The 27,121-nt window shown below is 42.1% G+C and overlaps 1 protein-coding gene across 4 annotated transcripts in view; it reads left to right on the top strand.

The window, feature by feature from the left end:
* The first annotated feature begins 5,569 nt into the window (after positions 1 to 5,569).
* The window catches only part of raph1a (Ras association (RalGDS/AF-6) and pleckstrin homology domains 1a), a 48,524-nt gene continuing 26,972 nt past the window's right edge, over positions 5,570 to 27,121 (top strand). For 2 of the 4 annotated variants that reach the window (XM_026375677.1, XM_026375673.1), the window contains exons 1-2: positions 5,570 to 5,790; positions 20,432 to 20,496. The gene's annotated coding sequence lies outside the window, so the exon portion shown is untranslated. Of the gene's footprint in view, positions 5,791 to 6,385; positions 6,628 to 17,930; positions 17,953 to 20,431; positions 20,497 to 27,121 lie in introns of those variants that run through there. The other 2 variants (XM_026375675.1, XM_026375676.1) reach the window with 2 other exon arrangements.

The raw sequence follows: 27,121 nt of genomic DNA, 5'->3' as shown, positions 1-27,121 counted from the left end.
AAACAAACTCCTTTACAAAGGAACCTCACTGTTTTAAAACAGTCTGACCTGGCAACACTGGAAAAGAGGTAAAAGCATGACTGGCCCTTTGTGGTCTCCCTCAGTGTAATAGCTGTAAAGTGCAATTGCCACCTATGATTATGTTAATTATGATTATGCTACTACAAAAGCAGCCATGAAACTACTCTGCACGGCTCCGTCCTGCGTGCTCAGTGACAGCGGTGCAGAACAACTACACGTGGTGATCTGCTTGAAGGTTTTGGTGACATCCCTGCTGGGATTTTCCCCCAAACTAACCTTTTATTATTGTAACAGGAAAGTTATGGATGTTATATCACGATGAAATCATTACAGAGTGAAGCTTCATGTTGCGTTTGCGCCACAATGCTTTGAAAACATGGAAAGGGATGTTTTTGTATTTGTTCCTACTCTGAAATTGCACGTTTTAGTTTAAATGGCATTTAAAGTCTGTCCAACGTAAGAACACGATTACTTGAGTGAAACCTTTCTACCTATCAGTCGGGGTGTGAAGTAAAACGCATCTTTGAACCCATTAACCGGTTTATTTTTGACTTCTGTTTCCCCCCCCCCTCTCTCTCTGACGTCTGATTTGGGATTATTGAGAGCACATCAAAGTCCTCGCAGTCACTCTGAAAGTTATGGCTGGTTTTAAAATCCCTGAAAGAGCAGTTTCAGCCTTGACTACACACAAAAAACGGAAGTGAAATAATATGAAGCAATTTCACCAAAAACTGCCTCTTCTTACCTGAGCACCCCGTGACGCCTCCATCACTCAAACACAACACCAGCACCCCCAGGAGCCACGCTGTCATCTTGACTCCCCGATCGGCTGCTGTCGATGGTCAGTCTGTGGCGAGGGAGCTTTTCTTCTCCTTCAGTGACTTTGACACTCACTGCAGCAAAGTGGATGCACTTTGTCAAATATAATCTCTCTTCAGACAAACTAAAAAGAAATGTGTGACATGTGAATCAGATTGGAACACTTCCTGTGTGAGGCTGTGAAACCAAATTATTCACAATGTAGCCACACGTGCAAACACACAAACAGACAAACCTGCAAACAAATGAAGCAACATTTATTCTCGTCTTCATACATCTAGAAGAACACATGCATGCACGCCAACATACTGCTCAATGTGCACATCCACCCAGCATGCAACAGGAATACAGTCTCCCCATGCACACACACATACCAGAGGTTATACACCACAAAAATACCCACATTTAGTTGTCAGAAGATTTCATCACACCTCTCACTTTTTTTAAGGAACGCTTTCTGAACCTGAGCGTAAACTAACATCTACGGGTTTACAGTAAATCACTCAGTTAGTATTTATGTGTCACTGTCCCCTGTTTAACTTTAACTAATGTGCAGTCAACTTTAACTTTGTTGAACTGTTCAAATGTTCTTTTTTAATGTGACATTTGATATGGTGGGAGGAGGAATGCTGTCTATTGTGGAGGCGTTGATTTCATTCTTTCTAGAGAAAGGAAATTGAAGTGCAATCAGGTAACAGAGAAAGAAAAAGCCTTAAACAACAGCTCCGACTGAATCCAAACAGTCCACATGTGGGGTTTTCAACAAGAAAACTGGTTCATCAGTCCAAACAAGAAGTGTCACACTTCTTCTAGAAACTTTAAAGTGTTGCAGAAATCACAATCACAAAATCCTCTGATTCATCAGTGCATTTTCATCCATTTTGATGTGTTTACAACGTTTAGTTTAATGTGGTAACTGGTTCAACTTGTGCATTGGACTAATTGAAATTGTCCGAAACCTTTTATCTTTTTAACTTCATGCAAATGTGGCTCTTTGTTGCTAAAGGTTTGAAGCAACAGTGTGAGCGTTTTCATGTGTAATCCTTAAACAGACCACATTCAGGTTGTTGCACTCTGTTGGTTCTAACTAGATTTTCTCTTTGGTTTGGTTTTATACATAAAAACAGAAGAATAGTTTTGTCTCATGGGTTAAATTAATCTTGGGTGCGAACCAGAAAGAAAACACAGGAAGAAGATCTTGTTCTGCAGTAGTGAACAGCATCTCCACGTTATACGAGACAGGGAAAAGGTCTTTAAGTGAGCTGCAAAGTGGACCAACAGAAAACAGACTCTTCTCTTTCTTCAGCTCTGACGAGGCCTCATTTCGCTTTCTGTTCACACTACAGTGGCTCTGGAGCTCTCAGTCGTTTGCTGCTTTGGATTATGGGTACCAGGTGAAGTGGAACCGTGAAGCGAGTTCATTTCGAGGTCTGAAAAGCGCAAGTGTGAAAACACAGTTAGATAAACAAGATCTGGTCAAAACACACACCTCCCAAACTCCCCTCTGATGTTAATACTCAGCGGTTAGTGGTTTCTGCCGCTGCCTCACAGCTCAGACGTTGACCACCGGGGGCCTTTTATATGTCGACTTTATGTGTTCTGCGTTGGTTTGCTCTAAAAACTAGCGGTTACGTTTCTACTGACTCGAAACTGCCTGTAGGTGTGAGTTTAAATGCCAGCTCTGAAATAGGGTGTAGTACAGCTTTAACCCAATAACAGCTGGGACTTCAGCACCAAACCTAAACAGGAAAAGCACCTCAGACAGTGGATGGACAGGCATTAATATGCAGCAGTTTGTGCCTTTAGTGTTTGTAGGATTGAGTAAGAAAATTGCACTCGGTCTTGGTTTGTTTAGGATTTGTTCATCAGCCGTATTATTAGAAGAGTAACATAATTCAACAACTAAACACTTAACTGCTGTCGTCTTCCTCTCTGAAGTGGCAGCACACAATATTAAAATGTAATTCATTTACCATTGAAATGAAGATGCTTTGTTCAAGTACATTCATTAAAAATAAATCATATGTAAAACTCTTGCTTGTGTCTAGTGGTTGGTGCATGTACGCACATCACTGTCACGAGAAGAGACCACACCAGACTTTGGTGTTATTATAATAACAATAACAGTTATTACTGTATATTAGTTGTATATTATCTTAATTTTATGTTACATTCATGTATTATATCTATATCTACTAAGTTTTATTTAACTACATTTGATGTATTAAATTTATTTTTATAGTTTTTTAGATTTTATGTTTTTTTACATGTATAAACATGAAATGTAATTAATTTCCATTATTTATATTGATTTTAATTTATATCAGTTCTTTGATATTTAAAAGGATTGCCATAATGTATTATGTAAATTCATCTCAAGTGTTGAATGTGGGTCACAAACAAGCAGTAAACTGGGTTCCTGCCTTTGAAAAGCTGCAGAAACTGAGCTGACAAGGATTCAGCTGCTCTCTACCTCTGGTCGGAAACCAAATTCACCCTGCACACTGCTTTGCACAAACAAACGAGTCCCAATAGGGCAGCCCCGGACGGCCTTACAGCCTCTAGGCCGTCAGATGGAGAGGATGTCAGGCCAGTGATGTCATACAGATTTGAAGATTTTCTGTAGAACGGAGAAGAACTGAGGGGAAAAATTTGAATTCCTTTTTCCTTCAGTTTTCTATTATAAGACAACAGGGGACGTCCCGCTTCAACTGACTTCGCCTCCAGGTTAAAAGCCTGCCTGCCTCCGTCTGTGTGTATGATTTACCTGTGGCTCATCGTACTCTGTTTCATAATGAAACAAAAATGACGTTTTTGTTTGTACTCAAACCTCAGGATGACTTAAAACTGTGGTTTTAAATTTGAAGCATTCTTATGAATTTGCAGTGAAAAGGTCAATAATCGTGAGTGACGATGGTCCCCACCTACTCAGCGTAACACACATGCACAAGAAAGGGGCGTTAACCCTGTGGTTCACAGCTGCAGCTTGTATCATCTCCACTTCCTTCCTAACTGCTGCCGGTAGGATCCCTTCAATAGATGTATGTGCATGTGTGCAATATGTTTTCTTCATGGGTTTCCTCCGTGCAGAAGCCCAGGACATCACTGTAACATGTTTAAAACTCTCTTAACTCTTTACTTGGATATACACTGTGTGCATACTGGATTTTTCCAGGGGGGAGACGGATACATTTGTTTTCTTTACTCTGTGGCTGATCCTTTTTGTGGAAAAACACCAGACACTAATGAAAGTTGTCTTTCATACGTCCTGAGGAGATGTTAGGTTATATGTTATTTAATGTTGTTAACAAATCTTGGACACTTGGACGTCTGTGAATGCAGAACCTGACTTAGCCTCATCATTTATCTGCACCATAGTTGGCCCAGAACTATTATTAACACATCAGTGAGTCCCACTGTCACACAGGGTGACATGTTTCCCCATTAGAAAACATACTGACACTGTAGTTTGTGTATAAACAGCTCCACAGACGGATAATGGCATCGCGCTCGCAGTCTCCGGAGAGTGGATCCTGTAAAGCAGAGCACACTGTGCCTGCTCAGACATGCACTCGTGTTTACATTGCTTCACTAACTGTGCTCCATATCACTCCATGCTGACCTACGTGTGCTCACATAATTACTGTGTCAGGTCTGAGATCTGGAGCTGATACTGGAGGAGCTGCAAAATGAGGGAGAGCTCAGACATTTCCAGAGTGTTTGATTTTCTAAAACCAGGTGAGCGAGTAAAGAACAATCAGCTGAGTCCTGTTGGCTGTTTTGAGTCTGTGGAGCTGTTCATGGATCAACTGCTGCTGCTTGTTGATCCTGTTCCACAGCTTCACTGTGCAGCTTCTACACAGACCACTAGAGGTCAGGCTTTGGTAGAAAAGCAGTTCAAGTGTTGATTTGTTTCTAGTCAAATGTTATTGTGAGGAGAATTTAGACACAGCTCTCAGCCTCAAAGCTCTTACTGAGATTTAAGATTGGGCCCAGGTTTCAGGTTGGAACTAGATTGGAGAAAGACGTTTAGTTGTCAGGATGAAGAATCCAGTGTTTCAATTAGAGTTTTCACAACTATAGAAAGAGAAATGTGTGTGAAAGATGATTATTATTATTTATTAACATCAAAGCAGAACATAACAAAGCACAGTCGGACCAATAGAATAGAATAGAATAGAATAGAATAGAATGACCTCATCAGGGCTGATTGGCTGAGCCTCATTTCTGGGTTGGGCAGAACAGGAAACAAGGCACCGGGAACGCGCAGGACAGGGATGCGCGCTCCCTTTGAGGTTTTTGGACCTGATGTAAAGTTGAGGATACTTCAAGGAACAAGCTCATACACCGGAAATGAGGCAATTTCAGCTTCACAATTAAACACTAACAGGGTCCATTGCTCTGTGTGAATATACGTCAGAATTCATTTGGCCTTTGTAAAATTACTTTTACGACCTGCAGATAAATAAACATTTCTCTCTTTTAAGAGTTTTACACCTGGATTCATTAACAAGATGGAAGTGAACAGTCAATTAGACAAGTTAATCCATCAATATCACAGCGATCAATCATCAATAAATGATGGGAATGATCACTTACTGATAACTGAAGCTGCATTTATTTGAAAAGTGTGTTGCTGTGTGTTGTTTATTTTATTTTACTTTATTTAAATAAACATTGCGCCACTATGAGGGCTTTTATTGTGAAAGGCAGAGCCGGAACCCCCTCCTGCCTGCCTGCACCTTGACCCGCTGGTAGCGGAGTGGGGATTCAGAGTGGCAGCAGGGGAATCGGGGGAAATCTGGGATATCTGGGAAAGGGGAGTCGGTGAAAACCGGGACTAAACCGAAGCCTCGACCGTGACTTTGCGGGATTCCCACCGGACACCTCTCCCGCATCTCCCCGCGTCTGGCTGCGGTTTTTCTCCCAGAAACCTCCCGGATCCGCACGGTAAGTGGCTCGATTCCCCCTTTTACCTAAACGCATCTCTATCCCATCGCATTGAGCCTCCCTTTTTGTTTAATCAAACCCGTCTCAGTCTAAAGGTCCACACTGAGACCAGGACTGAGGGCTGCACACAGAGACCGGATCCTTTAATTAACATCCGCTGCGATAAAAACCAATTAATCCCGTGAGTGGCTGCATGTGTGTGCAGAGAAAGGAGCAGGAGCAGGAGCAGGGGTGGGGGTGACAGAAAACGACAGGCTTCACCTAAAAAGGGGGACTTTCATTCGCTGCAGCTGATTCAGTGCATTTCAGCCGAGGCTGCATCTTCATGCATTGCTCCGGTTTTTGTCCGTGTTCGTGGTGCATGTGTGTTTTTCCCGGTGCTGTATTAAACGCCGCAGGGGCCTGCAGGGCGCACACTCCCGGCCTGGGTGCGCAGGTTCGCCGGGGAGCAGCAGCCGGCTGACAGCGCCTCTGCAGCCGGAGTATTTGCGTCTGGTGCTGCAGCCCGGAGGCCAGGCGTGCGGGGCTGACACCAGCAAGGCGTGGCATTATATAGCATTACCAGCTTTGGGCGTGTTCCCCCCGCAGCTGCCACACAACTGACTTTTAAAGTGGATTCACGTTCACTTGCTGCACAGATATGTGACCTGACCATTGAGTGCTGCTGTTATTTCTAATTAGATCAAAAAGCTCAGGGTCCGAGTGTCATTTAAAAATTCAGCATCATCAGACATGCAGGCCTGCCATCTGCCTGTCTGCCTGCCTGCCTGCCTGTCTGCCTGCCTGCCTGCTGGTCAGCCTGTGTCAGGGGCACCTCTGTCCTCTGACATCTTGCAGGTAAACCCATCTTACTGATGTTTTCCTACTGACTTTGCTGATTATCTAATTTCTGCTGGAGGAGTTTACGCTGAGGTGAAGGTGTTATAGTGTTGTAGATGTTGTAGATGTTGAGCTCACCCTGTCAGCTGGGTGAGCTCATGTTTAATGGTGGATAAGTGGTGATTTCTAAATCTCTTATTAGACGTGTGTTTCTGCTGATTTTACATTTAAATGACGTCTTTGTTGCTTTATAATGTACATTATATTCATGGCACCTCACATGCATGTAGTCATGTTATAATAAATGTGAGAGTTTAACCTCAAACTGGTTTTATTCTAATACTTACAATACTTATAATAATAAGTACTTGGAATACATACAGACCCACTGTTGCTGCCTTCAGGTGCGACCAAATTGCCTTGTTTTCCTGAATTTTGACCTCGTTTTTGCACTTAAGAACATCTGTATAGAAAAGACACATGTTCTCCCAAGACGTCTGCTACGTGCTGGGAAAGATACGAGGACTGCTTGTTGAAGTGTGATTCTAAACACTTGTTCAAACATTTAGCGTAGTTTGTTTTAACCACGTTTACTCGCAGTTGGTGGCGACGGGGGATCCTCCCTCAGTGCAGTGATCTGTAACGAGGGCCGTCAGAGTTGAAGTGTAGTCATTCTGACAGACTTGAGACGTCCCACCTCTCTATCACACTTGCGTGATGTAAAGTGGGGCAGAATCCAGAATCCTCCAGTGGTGTTGAGGGTTAACTGGAGTATAAAAATCCCTACTGCCCTACTTCAGCTGAAGGCTGCTCTGAGGAGCCAGTCAGCCTGAACTACACATCTGAGACCTCGTCTACAATAAGCTGCTTCATATGGCTTCATCAAAAAGAATTCAGAAAAAGGAAGTCCAGCTTCATTTCCTGAAGTCGAACTACTTTTAAGAGTGAGATGCTGCGCTGTGGACACCATCTTGTTTGATTGCTGATATCACAGATTTCTACAAAGCTCTGTTTTCTCTGTGCACGCTACAGTTCTCAGGTTTAGACACTTCAGAGGCGGAGAGGAAAACAGCATTTTAATTTGGATGAAGACCTAAAAGGAGAGTAAAAGATGCTTTTACAAACTTAGCCGCATTAATGTAGACGAGTCTGACACTTTGGTTAGTGCTGATCCTAGACCTGTCTCTGCACTGCACATGTCAGTTATCTATCTAATAGATAGATAATCATACAAACACACACAGGCGATAATTAAGGAGTTTGACTCCACTGCTGTTTGTGTTCGGGTTTTCATAGGTGCTGTTCTTTTCTTTACTATAGATGCACTTCCACCAGGGGAACTTTCTTTTTGAAGTAAAGGTCCTTCAGTTCCACCCTAGGAACCATTGTCTAAATTGAATTCCAGGGAGATAGTGGAGATACGGTTCTATTTCCAGTCCCCAACAAAACTCCAGATGATCCAAAATACAGCAGCATGTTTCATTTTTTAACAGCCAAATAGGTCCCACTGGCTTTGCACTGGCTTTGCACTGGCTTCCAGTAGCTATTTGCATGAGATTCAAAGCTCTGTGGTCAACTCAGCAGCACTTTGCTACCTGAACACCGTCGTCTAGTTGTACAACATACAGTGAATTGTATGTAAACACTCTTCTAGTGTTGTGTTTAAAAGAAATCTGTTTTGCAAAACAGAAAATGACATAAAAAGTCCAAACGTGCCTTTGGAACGTCATTGAGGACGACACCCCACAACAAAGGTTTGGTTTTCTAGCACTGTTTTTATCCCCATCTGTATTTTGTTGAAATGTTTTGCAGCTGTGAGCGGCACCCCCGTTCTGTTTGCATTGCGTTGTGATAAAATGTGGGAAACATACTTGAGAACAGCACAGTTAGTTTGTATGTTTTCATATGAACACCCTTCATACCAGTCTACGAATCCTTTGTGTTGTTCTCCGACCTTTAGGCCTTTCCTCTGGTGCCACCATCAAGTAAAAACACTATAAATATCAAAATGTGAAGGGCACAGTCACGTCTCACGGGCTTGAATTGAGTCTTTTCGTCTAGCACTGCTCTCAGTGGGTCCGTTTTGCACAGAAGATACACTAACTCACATGTCGTAGCCTAAACGGACATGTACATGCATGAAACTGATGTAGATAACTTGGTGGTGGCTTCACTGTCCACTGTAAATGGAAACATCTGTTATGGGAATCAAGGGAAAATGGGAACATACATCTCTATCCAGATGTAGGCCTTGTGTGCGTGCGTGCTCTGGCAGCTCCGCAGTCATCTTGTACTCATCAAACTCAATGCGCCGGTTACATCTGTATCAGCTGCTCTGGTGCAGTTTGTTCTCACTGGTGGCTAGGAGAGCGGTCAAAGCAGGTCGCCATCTGATGTTGTTGTTTTCTTCTCCGCTGTCTGTCTTGCTGTGTCTGTCTCCCGCCAAGTGTATGGAAAAGTCATCCTTTCTTCTTGCAGGAAATTCCTCCTCGTCCCAGGGGTAAGACAGACAGAGAGGGTGTGAAGGAGCAACTGAGCAGATCTAGTCCCTCTCAGTTTGTTGTGGAAGTTAACTAGCTTAGCATTCAGCCAGTTGCAGACGGGGACAGATTTAATTGGCCAGTACAAAGACATCAGTCTTTAGGCAACTAGTGCAGAAACACTAAATGGCTAAAGCAGCGACCATCTGGGGGGAGAGTTGCATTTAAAATGAACATCTTTAGATACTGTTCATGTCCTTTACTGTATTTTGAGTTGACAACATGCCTACATGGAGCCATATCATGCTTGAATCACACCAGGATAAGTGGTAATAACACACAGTGCAGTGTTCTAAACTGCAGTGTGGTGTGTAATGGATAATGCAATGCAGCACCACTGTGTAGTAGTCAGTGCAGTCTGTTTTGCTGTGTCAGTGCAAAACCTGCAGAGACACTCACACATAAAACAGCATCAGGCTGGTAGAAAGCAACTTGATATGGTGTTTATGTGATTCATTCATTCATAGCTGTGTCTGCTGACCAGTTTATCTGGTTGGCAGCGGCATCTTTCACCAAAATAGGGGCTCCAAGGTGTACGGGGCAGATGAAACTTCACGTCACGGCAGTTTAGTTAGTAGCAGACCAGCATCCTCCTGCGTGTTAACTATTTATGTTATTTTTATGTTGTACTTTGATATTCATGAGTGATACAGTGTATGTCTTGGAGAATTGTATTTGAACTTTTATTCACTTGCAGCTACTAAACAAACAAATCCTACCATTTTCCAATTATCAGTTTTTAATTAAAGGACCACTTATGTTAACTAATTGTGAGTTAGTGACTTATTTTCCAGTTCCGTGTTTTAGCCGTTGGCCAGGGAGGCACAAATAGCCAAAGTGCTTTGGTGGAGCCTTACAAGCCTGAACCAGTTGACCAGCCCAGGCTGAGTCATAATAAACTGTATGTATTGCATCTTATATAAAAATCAGAGGCCTTCAATAAACATTGTTATAGAATCAACACCAGTAAGATGAGTAATGACACACAGAAGTGATTTAAGTGCAAAACAAATGAAGGTGAAAGAGCAGTGATCAGAGAAGCGTGATTATCATTGTTTAACAGAGTTTAAGGACATTAAAGGCCCCACATCGTGGTATCACTGGGCCTCCCTTTGCTTTCTGTGTAGACTGAACAGATTGTGATAGCAGCTGTGTCTGTGTCTTGCAGATTTTGGCAGTAGGAGTCTGTGTCTGTATCTCCTCATTATCTCGTTAATGTTAAATTAGTGTGTTTGTGCACAGATGCTGAAAATGGGCAGTGTTCTTAGAAGTGGCTCAAAAGTTGTTTCAATTGTTGAATTTAAAAGTGATTCTTGTCTTGATCATATATGTGGGACCGTGTTTCTTACCCTCTAAATCTCCAGATGAAGTAACATGGACCAGCAGAACAGTAAAACAGCCTCATTAGATCTTCACTATACAGTATCCTGAACATTAGATGGAGGATTCAGTGCATTACTATGGTATGTGCACCAGGTGAACCAGGGTTCAGGGGTCAGGCATGCTATTTGGAAAGCTGTTGCCGGTCTGAGGAACATTCCTCTGGTAGTCCTGGTGATTTGGTTGAAGAACAAGAACAACAAATCAGAGAAAACAAAACAGAAGTGACGTTTTGTTGATTTGCACAGTGGCCAGTTTGAAGACGAATCCAGTCAGCTGTTTTAAGATAGCAACGAGAACACAGGCAAAGAGAAAACAGAAAAATATGAGAATCAGTTCTTTACTTTGAGAAACACAAATGCTTTTTCTTTACCAAAAGAAAATCTACCTCACTAGTGGTGAATATTGCAGCTTCTGTACAAGAACTTTGCCAAGAAGCACAAAAAAAGTGATTTTAAAGCGCAGACAGAAATTCACAAATCTGACAAATCGTCTCGAGCTGGTAGCCTCGATATTCAGCAGTTGGGGATGTTCAGTGCTCTGGACACATTTTAGTCTGCACCAGAAAGTATTAAAGGAATGCTTTGGGGTTTTTGAAGCTGGTCCCACTAAACTAAATTGAGTCAGGATCTTTGGAAGTTGCTGTGTGTTTGTGATAAATTTCACTCTTGTGTTTAATAAAAGAGACCAAGGCTGTAACTGATTTATAAGGAGATTATTTTCCTCTACGTATGTGTCTGTAGCTACTATTCTTAAAAGCAATCACATTAAGACAATGTGTATTTGACGGCCGACTAGTTCTGCACTGACAACACGCAGCTTCTAATAATAGCAACACGATGGCTTTACATTTATTTTTATTTGGATCTGTTGTGGCAGGAAGCTTTGGACGGGATTTTGTAAAGACTCCCTTCACTAAAGTTCAAATGCAGTTTTCATCCAACAGCAGCTCTGCCTGTCTCTGTCTCTGTCTCTGTCTCCGTCTCTGTCTCCGTCTCTGTCTTTCTTTAATTCCACACAGATGTAGAGTCATTCTGGCTGCTGTTGCTGCTGCACAGCCCTCGTCCTTGGAAAATTTAATCTCATTTCTTCTTTTCGTTTTTTTTTTTTTATTCTTTTATTTTTCCCTCTCGCATTTTTCCTTTGAGCTGCATCATTCTCGCCAAGCTACTCTCTCTCTCTCTCTCTCTCTCTCTCTCTCTCGTCTTTCTGTGTTTATGTCCCTCGGCCCTCGTGGAGATGCAGGGCCAGGCTGTGCAGCTGGGGATCAGGACTTTCATTCTGACTGTGTTGAATAGAGACTGACTCTGCTCTTGTGTTTTTTAAAAGCTTGCCTTAGGTGTGGTTGAAGAAGCTTTTAGATCCTTTACTGTAAAGATTCAAATTCAGGGAAACTTTATTATCCATTAGAAACCGAAGCAAAAATAGATTCACAAATAAAACAACACAGTAAAAACAGAAAGTAAAAAATGGAAAAATATAAATAGTAATAAAAACACATTCCCCACATTCAGATAGAACATAAAGGTATATAATAAAGAATATAAGTAAAGAACGTTATATTGTTAGTTAGTTTTTCATAATCATATTTATATTGGTACAGTATTTGTTTATTATTGTTTGCGTCTAATTCAACTCGAACATCGTTCCAATGATCAAGGTGCACAGTTCTGTCCCTCATTCAGGAGACGTTTGATACGTCATAACCGTGTCTTTCTGTGATTGATTCGTAACAATAGACTTTCAGTGTATAAACAAAAGAATAAAAAATGAATAGACCGTGTTGAACAGCAGGAAGTAATTTTGACCATGTAACCTTTAAGGGATCTGAGAGCCTGAGAAGCAAATCAGCAACTTCTGCTCCACGAAAGAATCCCAGCTACAGGAGTTAAAGGTGCAGATGACTGAAGCTAACCTACTGGAAATACTCCGTTCAGAAGTCTGTAAGTGGTATTTGAGTAGTGGTAGATACGTCAAACTAATCCAGTGAGGAGGGCAGAGAAAAGATGATCTACTAGCAGCGTAATTACAGATAGAAAGAGTGAATTCACCTTTTATTAGCCTGTTAGCTTCAGTGGGACAGTACATAACGTTAACAGAAGTCACAGACGCTGCACTGATTATATCTCCTGCTGCACAGCTTTTATTGTGCCATTTGTTATTTATATTTAAAGGAGGTGATGTAGAGAGACGGAGTGTGAGTGTGTGGGTGTCTGTTAGTTTGACTAAACTGTTGATATTGTAAGTCTAAGTCTGTTTTCCATTGCTCTCACTCAGGAGAGTAAAGTACAGACCTGTGTGTATGTGTGTGTCAGTTATGGAGTATCTCTGTGGAGTACGTTTGGAACAGCTACTGTTTTTCTGTGCAGACTCTTTGATATGTGAAAACACACTCGCACGTGAACCAGATCCAGATCCAACCGCAGCTACCTCTCCTACCCAGACTGCTCTCCAGTAGAGATGGAAAGTGTGTGAGGCTTCTTGCTGTCTGCAGCGTGGATCAACACTGATGCTGTGAGGCCGTGTCTGCTTTCTGTGGAAAGATCAGCTGCGACAGCGGTCATGGTTCAGTGTTGCACCATTCACTCCTCTGAGATACTGAAACCAGCTACTGCCCAGAATTTGTATTTTTGGGAAAGCGTCTGCACAACAACTGCACAAGAGCGGTTGGGTTTGGACTGGGAGGTTGCCAGCTCAAGTCCTCTGACTGGTTTGGAAAAATGTGGGGATGGAAAGTGAATGTGGAATACGTTCGCCCACCTCAGAAAATGACTGTGTAGGTGTCTTTCAACAAAGAACAGTCGGCCCAAAACTGCTCAGCTCTTTCAAAAACAGATGTTTAGCAGTTACTATAACTGTATGTTTCTTCCTAATGTGGTCGTGTGTACTGGTCGTGTTTTCATTTGCAGACAGCAGCTCCAATAGAGTAGAACTGTACTCGAATACTTAATATTTTTTTACTTTAATGCTGTAGGTTGTTTATTTACCATTAAAGCTCCAATAAGATTCAGACTTAATGTATGGAACCTGATTAAAGTTCCTTTCGTGTCTAATTTTAATTCTGTGGATCCTCCTCCTGTATTTTAAAGGATGAATGATTCATCTTTTGACTTATAATATACTGTTGAAAACTAAATGTCTGTGTTCATTAGGGACACACCACGTGAGCGTGTTTAGCTCAGCGAATCACTGCACAGTAAGTCTGTGGTGTGAAAATCAAGCGCTGCTTCGTATACCTGCAGTCCTGGGTCATCTTCTGCGTTCCCTTTTTGAATTATAAATACAGACTACTGCCATCTGCTGGAATGGACAGTTTTCTTGTGCCGTTTTTCGATGAAGGTGATGTGACGCAGCGCCGCAGTCGTCCTTCGTCACCTCTACATCTTTGACAGCATCAGTTTGGTGTGTGACAGCTCCGTCAGACAATATCCTGAAAATTCCCAATCAGACTGACGCGTTATTTTACTAACCAGCACAGTGAACGGCTCGTTCCCCTGTAGTATTAATCCAACTGAGTATGATACTGTTGTTTGGCACTTTCTCTCAAGTGCAAGTGTTGTGGCTCTTAACAGTGAGGTGAAATTAGTCCTGGAGACGGTCTTTGTTGAGGACTTGTTGGAACTGGAGCTGGTCTGATGGTTTTAAGCTGAGTCAGACTCGGTTGCTCATTCTCTGCTCTGTCATTATATGATTAGCTCCGGCACTCTGTGTAAGTGCATGTGTCATTTCTATGTATGCGTTTATGTGTCTGAGCAGGTTTTTTCAATAGTAGACCAAGTATTCGTCGATCCCTCCTCGTCTTGCTCTAATAGCGGAGCTCACTTGCAGTATTTGTGTCTCTGTGTCTGTCATTTTGTCCTTTTCGCCTCTAAAAGACACAAAGAGTGGACCTGACGAACACAGCATCCACACACAAACCATCAAAAAGATCGTCATCAGTTGAGGACAGACTGAAGTGTAAAGCTTTTAATACTATGAACCATTTTGTCTGGGTGTCACCAGGGTGTGTTTCAGACCACTGTAATGCAATAGGAGCTAAAATCTGCTTGTTCTTGCATATTTTTTGGTGACTTAGTTTAATGTTAGCAGTGTAGTTTGGATCCTCTGCTGAGCTAATTGATGTAACAGCCCCGTACATATATTGATTCTGACCACGTTGGACTGTTTGTGGTACTGATTAGTTTGGTGTAGCATGACAGAGGCGATGAAAAGAAAACAAATCAGCTGTTAGTTGAAGGGACATTTAATCCTTTTAAGCTAATTCCAAACATTTGGTTCTTCCAAGTTCCTATATAAGAGTACATTTAATATTTCAAAGCTTAGACTGTTGCTTGGATAAAACAAGACATTTAATTATGTATATTACTGATATTTTACTGATAAAATGATTAAAACATTAATAGAGAAAATAATCTGCAGAAACATTGATGATGCAAAGTTAGTTGCCTGCAGCCATAATATCAATTACCGTTCATACACGCTCACAACCACAAATCTGTGGGGTTTGACACAGCTGTAGTTCTGGAGATGTGTTGTGTGTGATGTGTGCTGTTTCTAAGGTTTTTGTGAATAACACTCTTAAGGACTTGAGCTTATCTAAATGATTCTGAACATCAACTGCAGACTGCAGCTTCCTTTGCTTTTTGTGCCACTGGATACAGACACAGATGCCGTCGTCCTTGTCAGTCTTACCGTCTCTTCTCTTTATTGCTGTTCCTCTAGTTTAACCCAATAGCTCAGTGACCTTGCTTCCGATGTACGAGACGGTGTTCACTGTGCGCGTGGTAAAGCAGAGTGCTGTGATTCTTCTTGACAGTTCTGCAGTGCGATGACTCCACAGTAACCTGTGTGTGTGTGTGTGTGTGTGTGTGTGTGTGTGTGTGTGTGTCCATTCCTTGTTGCAGTCCTGATTGTGAGGAAACCTCCCAACACTTAGTTTTGAAGGTTTCTCTGTGGCATCACTGTCGCGTTGGTCTTGAATCCAAATAGTTTTCCGTCTTTGCACTCAGTAAGATTATCACATTCCACCCACCCATTAGATGTTGGCTGCATAGATGCACATTTGAGTGGTGTTGCATGTTTTAACTGTACCACTTGGCTCCATCCTCAAAGCGGGGGGTAGCACACTGACCACTGCCCTCTGCCTTGAGACAAACTGTTCCAACAAGCTGTGACTTTTATGTGCAGCTTATCTTCACCTGACTTGTAACATGATGAAGAAAACGAATCAATATTTTGTCATTCTCTCTTAATAATTACTTATTTAGATGATAAAGATGATGATTTATAGTCAGACAGTTCTCTAGTTGAGATTTATCACTTATTTACTGTTTCCTTGTCGTCCCATGTAGAGATGAACATTTTGCTTGCTAAGGAAATATTGCACACAAATGTGGCGTGTCAGCAAAAGATCCAGCAAACTTTCAGTGCCACATTGGATGGAGAGGAAATGCCATTACAAATCAACCAAGTTACATTCACTGTCAACGCCTACTTACTTCCTTAGAAGCTGATGTTTTGGAGATATTGCACAACATAATTTTACATGGAGCTGCAAAACCGAACACGTAGAGATGTACATGTCCTGTAATCAGAGCTCAGTGAGCAGCTGATCTGCTGTAACACCTCGTTCCTTCCCTTAGTTAAGTTACATTCTTACATTTTCCACAGAACAATACTAGTTCTGTTTTATTTTATTCTGTTTTATTCTATTGTATTCATATCTTCTGCTCTCCAGTGCTGGCAGCTTGTGCCTATTTGAATAAAAAAAAGCAGGCTGCAGATTTAACCCAAGGGGAATGTTAGAGAATGCGTGCGGTAATGTGACCTGACGGCTGGCCTTGTGTAGGCAGTGCCATGTTGGGTGGGTTGTAGGTTTGTGCATTAGCTGGTCACCGGGCAGACCAGTATGCAGTGTCTTCTTTCAGCTCAGCCGCAAGCCATCGACTCTGGCAGGATTGAGGGTTTGTCTCCCACTGGAGCTCTTAAATACTGGCAGGAAACAAGGGTTAATTTTGTAAAACCTGCTTCAATCGTGACATCAGATGTTTTGAATGTTATTTCTAGTGTTAGAGATACTGTGCCACCAGATTCAAAATATCAACTTGTCTCTCTGTGTTTGTGGCCTTCAGCTGCTGTAGACTAAACCGTCTGCTGTTAGAGACTAGCTGTTCCACATAGGTGCATTGGTTGGGGGTGAATTGCCACCACTACGCCTCAGGCTGTAGTCACATCGACATTTGCCCTGTGTTAAAACGGCATCCTTTCATGTATCGATGAGACAACGAAATGTGATCTGGGAAGTACAGTTGGAGGCAGAGAGTGTGTTTAAAGAGCCAATTAGATGGATGACATTGTGCTGTGTTGCAGTTTGAACCTCATGTCTCTTCTTTTTTTGTTTCATCTCCTTATGGTGTCGCTCGCCTCCTGCCGCCTTCGCTGCGAGTGAAAGTCTGTCTGAACGCAGCCTTAAGCTTCTCATGTCACACTCACATGTTGTCACTCTATACCCTATAACCCAAATCCAGATCTACCCTCAACCTAAAAACTAAATCTAATCTTTGTTTCATAAAGGTCTGGCCAAAATATCCTCATTACAGTAAATTCAAACTGAGATTGGCCCTCACAAAGATAGTAGTACAAGCCCACACAGATAAATACAAAGTCCATATCCTCCAGGCTCAGAAAACCTCCCCCAGTCTGAGCACACACCATCATGTGGCTAGTTCAAACCTGCACTCACACTTGCAACACTGCGGTTTTAAAATGTTAAAATGCATTTTTAGGACTTTTTTTAGGACTAAAGGACAAAGGCTTGTGTCACCTAAACATTACTAGGTCGGACATTAAAAGACTTCCCTCCTGACTTTTACAGAAAAGTGACTGCAGCACATGTTGAACAGGGCTTTAGTGAACTTACTACTGACACTTACAGCCACATGACAAGATGTTGCAGAGCAGGCAGACATGCTGCATGCTCGAGCTGCCATGAAGATTAGTTTTCTTCATGCTTTGAAGGAACAAAATGATTAACCACTGCATGGGAAATATTGGAATAATGTCTTTTATTGTTTCAATTAAATGTTTCCCAGTTTGCTAGTGATTCTGATAATTAATTGTGGAAACTACAATTAGGACATTATACACATTAGTAACTGTGCAGTCCTGTTAAATTCAATTTCCAAGTCTCATTACAAGTGAAATAATGGAGAGGTAACGCTATTGTTTTCAGTCTGAGGTTTTAAAGCCTCTGTTTTGGCAGGCTGCATTGTTTCATAATACCCTTTAATGCGGCTTGTTTGGCAATGCAGGAGTCATCAATCTGCCAGGAAGGAGAGCCACAGCTTCAGCATTACAACGCCTCAACAAACATATTACAAACATGTTCGTGTTGCCAGGAGGAGATGACCTCAGAAGCAGAAAGGTAGTTTCCAAGATAAGAAAACCAACTCAAAATTACAGTGCATCCAGAAAGTACACAGTGTTTAAGTTTTTCTACATTTTGTTGTGTTACAGTCTTATATCAAAATAGATTAAAATCATTATTTTTCCCAGAATTCCACAAAAAAACAATAATGTCAAAGTAAAGTTTGTTTGAAATCTTTGCAAATGTATTAAAAAGATGTACGTAAGTATTCACAGTCAGATTTCTGCAGCGTTGAAGGTCCCAATGAGCACAGCGGCCTCCATCATCTATAAATAGAAAAAGTTTGGAAACACAAGGACTCGATTGCTGAATAGACAAATATGAGGAAGTATTACTGATTTAGTTTGATTCATCGTGATGAACAAAACATCTTTCTCTTCGGGATTAATAAAGAACACAGAACTAGACCAAACCAATAATCATTAATTATATATAAATACTTGGCAGATGAATTGATAATTAATATAATATGTAGCTGAAGCTGAACAAAACATTTCCCAACATTAGAATGAGCTCGAGTGTCTGACTCTGTACTTAATCGTTGTTTTCAGCTGGTCTTAAACATCAGATTACAGTCTGGCTTCTGCTACCAGCAGCTAAAAGCTAAAAGATATGTGCAAATTCTATATGATGTACAGAAGCAGTCAACTCAACCCCACCCCAAAAAAGATTTAGCATATTTTATATATAGGAAAATCGATCTACACAGAGAGGGTGGGAGAACTGTTAAATCAGTGCTCGTTAGGAAAGACAAACCACAAAATAATGATACTTAGAGTACAAAGAGTTTATAATTAACTTGAAGACATTGAACACACCCTTCATCCAGAGTTCACAGATTGCACATGGTCGACCACAAGTTGTGTTGAAATAGGAAGAATTAGCTAATAACACTAATACTTCCTCACGGAGTGATCAGTTGTGACACTGAGGAACTTTTTTCCATGACACGTTGTTTTTTTAAATTGTAAATGCTAGAATCACAACCTTCAGTCCAACTAAATGTGACCACATTAAAGGGCAACCACACCCTAAATGAGTTTTTTGTGTGGGACATGTGATGTTGTTGTTGTTTTGTTGGCATATGATGCATATTGTGCCCAAAACACAATATTTGTCTGTTTCGATTGGAAATGTTGGTTCTGTTGAATCCTGCGTCTGTGACGTAGTTGGTAGTTTAGAATCGGTTCTAAATTTAAAATGTAATAATTTAAAAATGTTTTAAAATAAAGTAAAGACAGTCATTCCTGAGCTGCATTTAGAGATTAACAAGACATGTTTAGGCCATTGTGACCTTGAACAGATACTAATTTTTATACCTATTACTACCTAATATCACCTAGCACATGCCCTGCAGACAGGGGGAGACAAGGTCTGTGTCTGTATATAAGTCTATATATGATTTGTTGACAGGATAAAATAATGTCGTTTTTATGAGATGTGAATGGCGGGATGCAGACTTTGATCAGCTGTCACTGAACGTCTCCACAAACAGGGGGAAGGCTAATGATGTAGCATCGATGTAGCACTGATGCACTCATGAGCTGTGCACTGGTAGAGTGCCGATAACTGTGTGTGTGTGTGTTTCTACCAACAACAGTGTTCTTGTTGTTTCAGCCATCAGCCACTGATCATATGAGAGCTGCTAATGATCTTACGCAAGCAAAGCTTTGGTGTGTTATGCGTGTGTGTGTCTTTGGAACAGTGTAACTTTCTTCTGTGCATGTGATGTGTTGACATTTTCTGCCACATTGTTTTGGAACCACACACACACACACACACACACACACATGCAGCACGTACCCAGTCGTGCATATTTAACTTTCACATACACACTGCCTTTGCTCACTTTGCTTGTGCATTTCTCGAGAAGGTCATGTACGATTGCAGCTTGATGAACTTTGATGAATTGAGTGAAATGTCACCACTTTGAGCTGACTCAGCAAATACAGATGAAGAGAAGCTCAGTGAAAGAAAATGATCCAGGAAAATAAAAATGAGACAGGGGACAGATGAGAGATCTAGACACATTGGGAAACTACGGCAGAGTATTTAAAAGCTGTGACCTGTTATTTTTAGGGCACACACATCCAGCCTGCTCAGCGTGATGCATTCACACAGTAGTGCCACCTGCTGACAGTACGTTCGGTGTAGACAGCTGCTGCTGGAGGTGTGTGTTTGGAGAAGGTTGGAGAGCTCTGCTATGACATTTTTTGGAGCTAGGCTAACAGTTCCCTCTGCTTCCAGCCTTTATGCTAAGCTAGTTATCTGGTACTGGACACACCAAGATGCAGCTTTTCATTCCTCACACATGACAGATTGATGTTTAAAAAGCCTTTCACTAAAGCCCAGTGTCAGGCGCCCAGGGTGGTTTTCATATGGTGTGAAACAGGAAGGAAGACCATATGTGTGCTTCTCGGGTCCAAAGCAAATATGATGATGTTTAATCATTTGTTTTCTCTCTGTGTCTCTGCAGGCTGATTGAATTCATCCACTGTGTGCTGTGTTGGAGCTGGACTGAGCTGTGTTAATAGACCAAAGGTAAACAGCATTAAACAACTCCTTTCATATCATATCATACAGTCACCTGGGGAAAGTCCTGTCCTATGTTTAGTCTGAGCTCGGGTTTGTGATAATAGAGCTGTTGATTGTAAAACGTGTTATTTTTTGCTCCATCACAACAGGAATCCTGTGAAGTAGCTGCATTATTTCACTTTTTCATGTTTGTTCAGATGAATACGAGTGACGCAGCTCTTCTTCTTCTTCTTGCTGTTTGTTTTGTCCAGAGTTGCTGTCATGTTTTGTAGTGTGCATATGTGGAACATGACAGTCACCATGTGAGCTTCAACGGGAAACGTTATCCGCTTCCATCTTCATGATTCTTTGTTTTGTGGTTACCACAGTCAAAACCCTCCTGCAACATCTCAGTGGTGATTTGTTTTGGGTGCTTGGTTGTTCCTTTGCAGCTATCATCTGTTGGATAGTTTGTAAAAGAGGTGAATGGTGTTTTCTCTGTGTTCTTTATGAATTTCCAATCAATTCAACTCCTTTAACCATCTTTTAACCACTGATTCTTTGTTAATTCAGTCAAACCACATGAATTCTGATCTGACCACGTTGATCTTTTTGTTCTGGTTTGTCGTTACTTCTGGAAAAAGATCTCATCTGAATCACTTCAAACTATTGGAGCCACTTCAGTGTGTAACGTGATCGTAGCCTTACTGTTAAAACATTAAACAACGATCTGGTGTCTGGAAAAGTCACATTGAGCTCAAAACGTACTGCAAAACATATTTTTATTATTCCACTGTGCTGGCAGGATTATAAATATATTGCTATTTATATTCTGTCTTATTCAGTTTCAGTTCATAAATATCCAACTACTTGTAAAACCAATCAGGGCAGCAGTCAACCGATGGTTAGTGAAGTATTTTTCCAAAATAAACATGCTTGAATTGACTCTGTGGTCGGACACACCTGCAAAATATCTCACATTCATCAGACACTACAGACAGTTAATCAGAGCAGCTTCTCTAACCCTCATCCCTCTGTGGAAAACGAAATGTCTCTGTGGCAAGAGGCTCCAGTGTTTAGCCACATCCAGCTCGAGTGCCAGTGTTGTAAATCTGTGGTTGGTGCAAATGAATTCCTGGATCCTGAAAACATAAGTCAGGTCCTTTTACATAACAGCCTGCTGGGGCTTAGTATAAATAGTGGAAAATGACAGGATACATGATCATACATGTTTTTTTTTGTGTGTGTGTTTGTTTTTTTTTCTCTGTGGAGCATAAAGTTTCTTTGCTGTCTCCTAAAACCAAAACCAGCTTATCTTTGGTATCAGATATTGTAACCTCATACCAAGTTAAACTGTGATTTAAAACATTATGCATGTAATGCCATGACACGTGTGTGTGTGTGTGTGTGTGTGTGTGTGTGTGTATACATATACGCACTATATGTATACACCACATGGTGAGTGGTTGTGGGCAGAAGGAGTGGCTCTTGCCTCTGTGTTCATCATAAAGAGCAGAATGGATTTGGGGACGTTCAGAAAAGTAAAAATAACTAAATACTGATGAGAAAATTAAATGTGACTGAACCTGAGGATGTTAGTTGAGCAGCACACAGAGTGTCACACCTGTTATTGAAATACTGATGATAAAGATGTATTTAGAGATGTGTTTTTTTAAGTTTTGATCACACCACAAAACAGCTCAGTGAAGTTCATCCCTCATCCTCGTACCCTAGATGATCTTCAAACCCTGTGATGCAGTGACTGCTGGACTGGATCTGACCACTAGCGCGCTGGCAAAGTCACTGTCACACCTATGAAGTATTATTTGAGTTATATGTCTCACTCATAAAAAAGATAATGTTGCTCATGGAGCTGCTGTGATAAGTACAGTAGTGATGAAAATGGATCCAAACTCGAGGAACAAACCCGACGGCTTTGTCTCCTCTGGGACGACCCTCGGACTGGATTTTGTATTTTTGGAACCAGTAATAATCTGAGAGCAAAGTTAGGTCTCAGCGTTCCATCACTTATATGGTGCATACGTGTGAAGCTATACCACACATGTAGTGTAGCATCATTCGAGTTTCCAGCCTGCGTGTACATCGGAGAAATAGTTTGTGCTGCAGAGTGAAGTGTCAGTGACACAATATCCAGCTCTGTTAATACAGCCGTGGTAAATCCATTCAGATAGAGTAGAATCAACTTCCTGCTGCCTCCTGTTTGTTTCTGTAGGAGCAAAAATAGAACTCATCTGTTCTGCCACTAAATCTGGAGCACACCGCTGTGTGTGTGTGTGTGTGTGTGTGTGTGTGTGTGTGTGTGTGTGTGTGTGTGTGTGTGTGTGTGTGTGTGTGTGTGTGTGTGTGTGTGTGTGTGTGTGTGTGTATACATATACGCACTATATGTATACACCACATGGTGAGTGGTTGTGGGCAGAAGGAGTGGCTCTTGCCTCTGTGTTCATCATAAAGAGCAGAATGGATTTGGGGACGTTCAGAAAAGTAAAAATAACTAAATACTGATGAGAAAATTAAATGTGACTGAACCTGAGGATGTTAGTTGAGCAGCACACAGAGTGTCACACCTGTTATTGAAATACTGATGATAAAGATGTATTTAGAGGTGTGTTTTTTTAAGTTTTGATCACACCACAAAACAGCTCAGTGAAGTTCATCCCTCATCCTCGTACCCTAGGTGATCTTCAAACCCTGTGATGCAGTGACTGCTGGACTGGAGCTGACCACTAGCGCGCTGGCAAAGTCACTGTCACACCTATGAAGTATTATTTGAGTTATATGTCTCACTCATAAAAAAGATAAAGTTGCTCATGGAGCTGCTGTGATAAGTACAGTAGTGATGAAAATGGATCCACACTCGAGGAACAAACCCGACGGCTTTGTCTCCTCTGGGACGACCCTCGGACTGGATTTTGTATTTTTGGAACCAGTAATAATCTGAGAGCAAAGTTAGGTCTCAGCGTTCCATCACTTATATGGTGCATACGTGTGAAGCTATACCACACATGTAGTGTAGCGTCATTCGAGTTTCCAGCCTGCGTGTACATCGGAGAAATAGTTTGTGCTGCAGAGTGAAGTGTCAGTGACACAATATCCAGCTCTGTTAATACAGCCGTGGTAAATCCATTCAGATAGAGTAGAATCAACTTCCTGCTGCCTCCTGTTTGTTTCTGTAGGAGCAAAAATAGAACTCATCTGTTCTGCCACTAAATCTGGAGCACACCGCTGTGTGTGTGTGTGTGTGTGTGTGTGTGTGTGTGTGTGTGTGTGAGTGAGTGTGAGTGTCCTGTAACATGGTGGCAGCTGAGTACCTCTGGGATCGGCTGGGGTACACTCGGACTCAGACACAGCACATAACATGGACCACATCAAGTGCATGTGTTCATATGACTCACACAGTGCAGCTAATTTTGGCAGAGTGGACAAAAAGAGTTGAAGAACAAACCGTCCTGTGATGTGGTTCTTATAACAAATCAATGAAATGTGGAATACTATAAACTGTGTGTGTGTGCGCAGTAATACAGAGTATTTAGAGTGAATTACAGCACAGTGTAGCTGAGCTGCGTAAAAACAAGAGCACTGCCTGGCACACAGTCTGCGTCCACCTCCCACTCATTCTCTGTATTAATCTCCCTTCCTTGTATTGAGAGACAGAGGCAGATGTCGATATGAGGCAGGGAAACTAGGAGGAAATGATGTAATCCCTCCTGCAGGTCTCAGGGGAAGTGATATCATTGTTGCTGGTTCAGCAGGCGGCTTCTTGCTCGGCCACTGCTTCCGCTGCCCCTCTCGTTGTTCTTCCTGTGTGATACAAGACAAACATTTTAATCAACAGAAATTACACTTTGGTCATGAGTTACAATAATAATTGAATCTCTGTTTGTGGATTTGAATTCGTAAATGAACCAAAATCATGAAGAACTTTTTAGGTGCAAATCAGTGAAGGAGAGTGCAGAGTTCAGTACAGTACAGTGTCCTCCATAATGTTTGTTCTCCTATATACGGCCCCAGAGGTCCTGCCTGGGTTAAATATCTAGTGCATAGTGTTTTGCATTTCCACAGTAGAGATAAAGTCCCAGGAAGATCAAGAAAATTAGCTCCCTAACATATCAAAGCTGCAGCAGGACAGCAAGTTAGTGGTATTTGTCCAGTCAGTGAAGTTCAGAGGTTCTGGTTCTGCCCTGTTCTAATTCCTGACACTTGAACTAACCCTGGTTCCTCCAGCAGAGACACAGTAGAAGAACTAAGCTCCTCAAAAGGATCCTGGTTCCAACTACTAAGTTGCTGGGTATTTGCTCCAGTGATTTACTGCTCTATGTCGGGTTATGAAGACTCGATTTAGTGACGTTTGAAAGAGTTGTTGTTGTGCCGTGTCGGATCAAGTCCTGGAACATCCTCAAAGTCCACTCTTTGTTTTGTAGCACGGCATGTGCCAAATGAAACCTGCTGAATGGGAGACCAGCAAGCATGAAACGCTTTCACTGCAGAGTCGCTGTCTGACTTGGCAGGCCTTCAGGTCTCACACACACACACACACACACACACACACACACGGTCTAACTCCTGTAATTGATGTCACAGTATGAATCCTCTGTCCTACTACACACCCTGGCGAGACACGAGGACGCATGCATGTTTGGTTTAAAGCATCTAGCAGAGTGTGAAAGATGACATTAGAACTGAAAGTCATAAATTAAACCTTCTCTTCTCTTGTGTTAAATAATGTAGTTTGATTGTTTTTAGTTGTCTCAGAGCAGGAAATCAAAGATTCTCAGTGATGTAATTTTAGTCCTTTTTGTTTAATACCTGCCACACGGGGCGTGTGTTGGAAGAGCTGGAGACTTGGGACACTCTTATAATACTGAGGACTGTACATTTCTCCACCTGCAACGTAGAATCAAACAGCTTCATCATTGCAAATCACTGGTTTAACTGGTGTTGTTGGAGCCACTGATAACACTCACATTAAAATAAGACACGGATGTGAATTAGAAACAGGATCACAGCATTCAGGGATTCAGATTTGAACGTTGTGTCATCATTTAGTGGACAACAACCATCATTGCGTTATCTTCTGGTACCATGTTTTGCCTATAGAACCTGAAATCTGGCTGATTGCAGTATTTAAAATGTTCAAATTACAAAGCTCACCTATCAGAAAAACGACAACACGTCACTCTAATTAGTGCTTTTTTGGGCCTGAGCGTCAGAAAACGGTGACATCACGTGTTCTCCGAGTCCTACGCCTCGCTGAAAGAGAGCAGGAGGCTCCACAACAAACCTTTAATGTATGTCTCTCTGTGGTCGGAGTATTTTTAGTCCTGAGTTAACGCTCAGTGTGACTCTGATAAACATGGACGCCGTGTGTGTGTCAGCGTGTGTGTGAGAAACAGTTCAACTTCACTCGTCGCTTCTTTTTCTCTGGATTTGATTTATAGCTTCACTTCATGAAAACCCGACAACCAGACCTAAAAATACAGAGGTGTGTGTGTGTGTGTGTGTGTGTGTTGTTCTGATATAGTGCCGTGGGAACGGGCCACACTCGGTGCACTCGAAGGACTTTGAAGCCTTTTCTTTTCTGTTGTCGTTCAGTTGTGGCGTCCGACCAGTCGAGGCTCCGTGTGGGAAACTGGGAGCAGCGTGTTGCTAAAGGGAACTAAAGCAGAAGATGTTGGTGGAGTGAGGAGTGTTTTTATAATGTCCCCTCTTCTATATCCTCGTCTGTGTTTGTCTCCTCTCCTCTCACTTGTCTCCTCTCCTCTCCTCTCCTCTCCTCTCCTCTCCTCTCCTCTCCTCTCACTTGTCTCCTCTCCTCTCCTCTCACTTGTCTCCTCTCCTCTCCTCTCACTTGTCTCCTCTCCTCTCCTCTCACTTGTTTCCTCTCCTCTCACTTGTTTCCTCTCCTCTCACTTGTTTCCTCTCCTCTCCTCTCACTTGTCTCCTCTCCTCTCACTTGTCTCCTCTCCTCTCACTTGTCTCTCTTCCTCTCCTCTCCTCTCACTTGTTTCCTCTCCTCTCTCTTGTTTCCTCTCCTCTCCTCTCACTTGTCTCCTCTCCTCTCACTTGTCTCCTCTCCTCTCCTCTCCTCTCCTCTCACTTGTCTCCTCTCCTCTCCTCTCACTTGTCTCCTCTCCTCTCACTTGTTTCCTCTCCTCTCTCCTCACTTGTCTCCTCTCCTCTCACTTGTCTCCTCTCCTCTCCTCTCACTTCTCCTCTCCTCTCACTTGTCTCATCTCCTCTCCTCTCCTCTCACTTGTCTCCTCTCCTCTCCTCTCACTTGTCTCCTCTCCTCTCACTTGTCTCCTCTCCTCTCACTTGTTTCCTCTCCTCTCCTCTCATTTGTTTCCTCTCCTCTCATTGGTTTCCTCTCCTCTCCTCTCACTTGTTTCCTCTCCTCTCACTTGTTTCCTCTCCTCTCACTTGTTTCCTCTCCTCTCACTTGTTTCCTCTCCTCTCCTCTCACTTGTTTCCTCTCCTCTCCTCTCACTTGTTTCCTCTCCTCTCCTCTCACTTGTTTCCTCTCCTCTCCTCTCACTTGTTTCCTCTCCTCTCCTCTCACTTGTTTCCTCTCCTCTCCTCTCACTTGTCTCCTCTCCTCTCCTCTCTTCTCACTTGTCTCCTCTCCTCTCACTTG

Source organism: Anabas testudineus, chromosome 21 (genome assembly GCF_900324465.2).
Source record: "Anabas testudineus chromosome 21, fAnaTes1.2, whole genome shotgun sequence".
Lineage (NCBI taxonomy): Eukaryota > Metazoa > Chordata > Actinopteri > Anabantiformes > Anabantidae > Anabas > Anabas testudineus.
The sequence above is the reverse complement of the archived record's forward strand: the minus strand, read 5'-3'. Positions and strand labels throughout refer to the sequence as shown.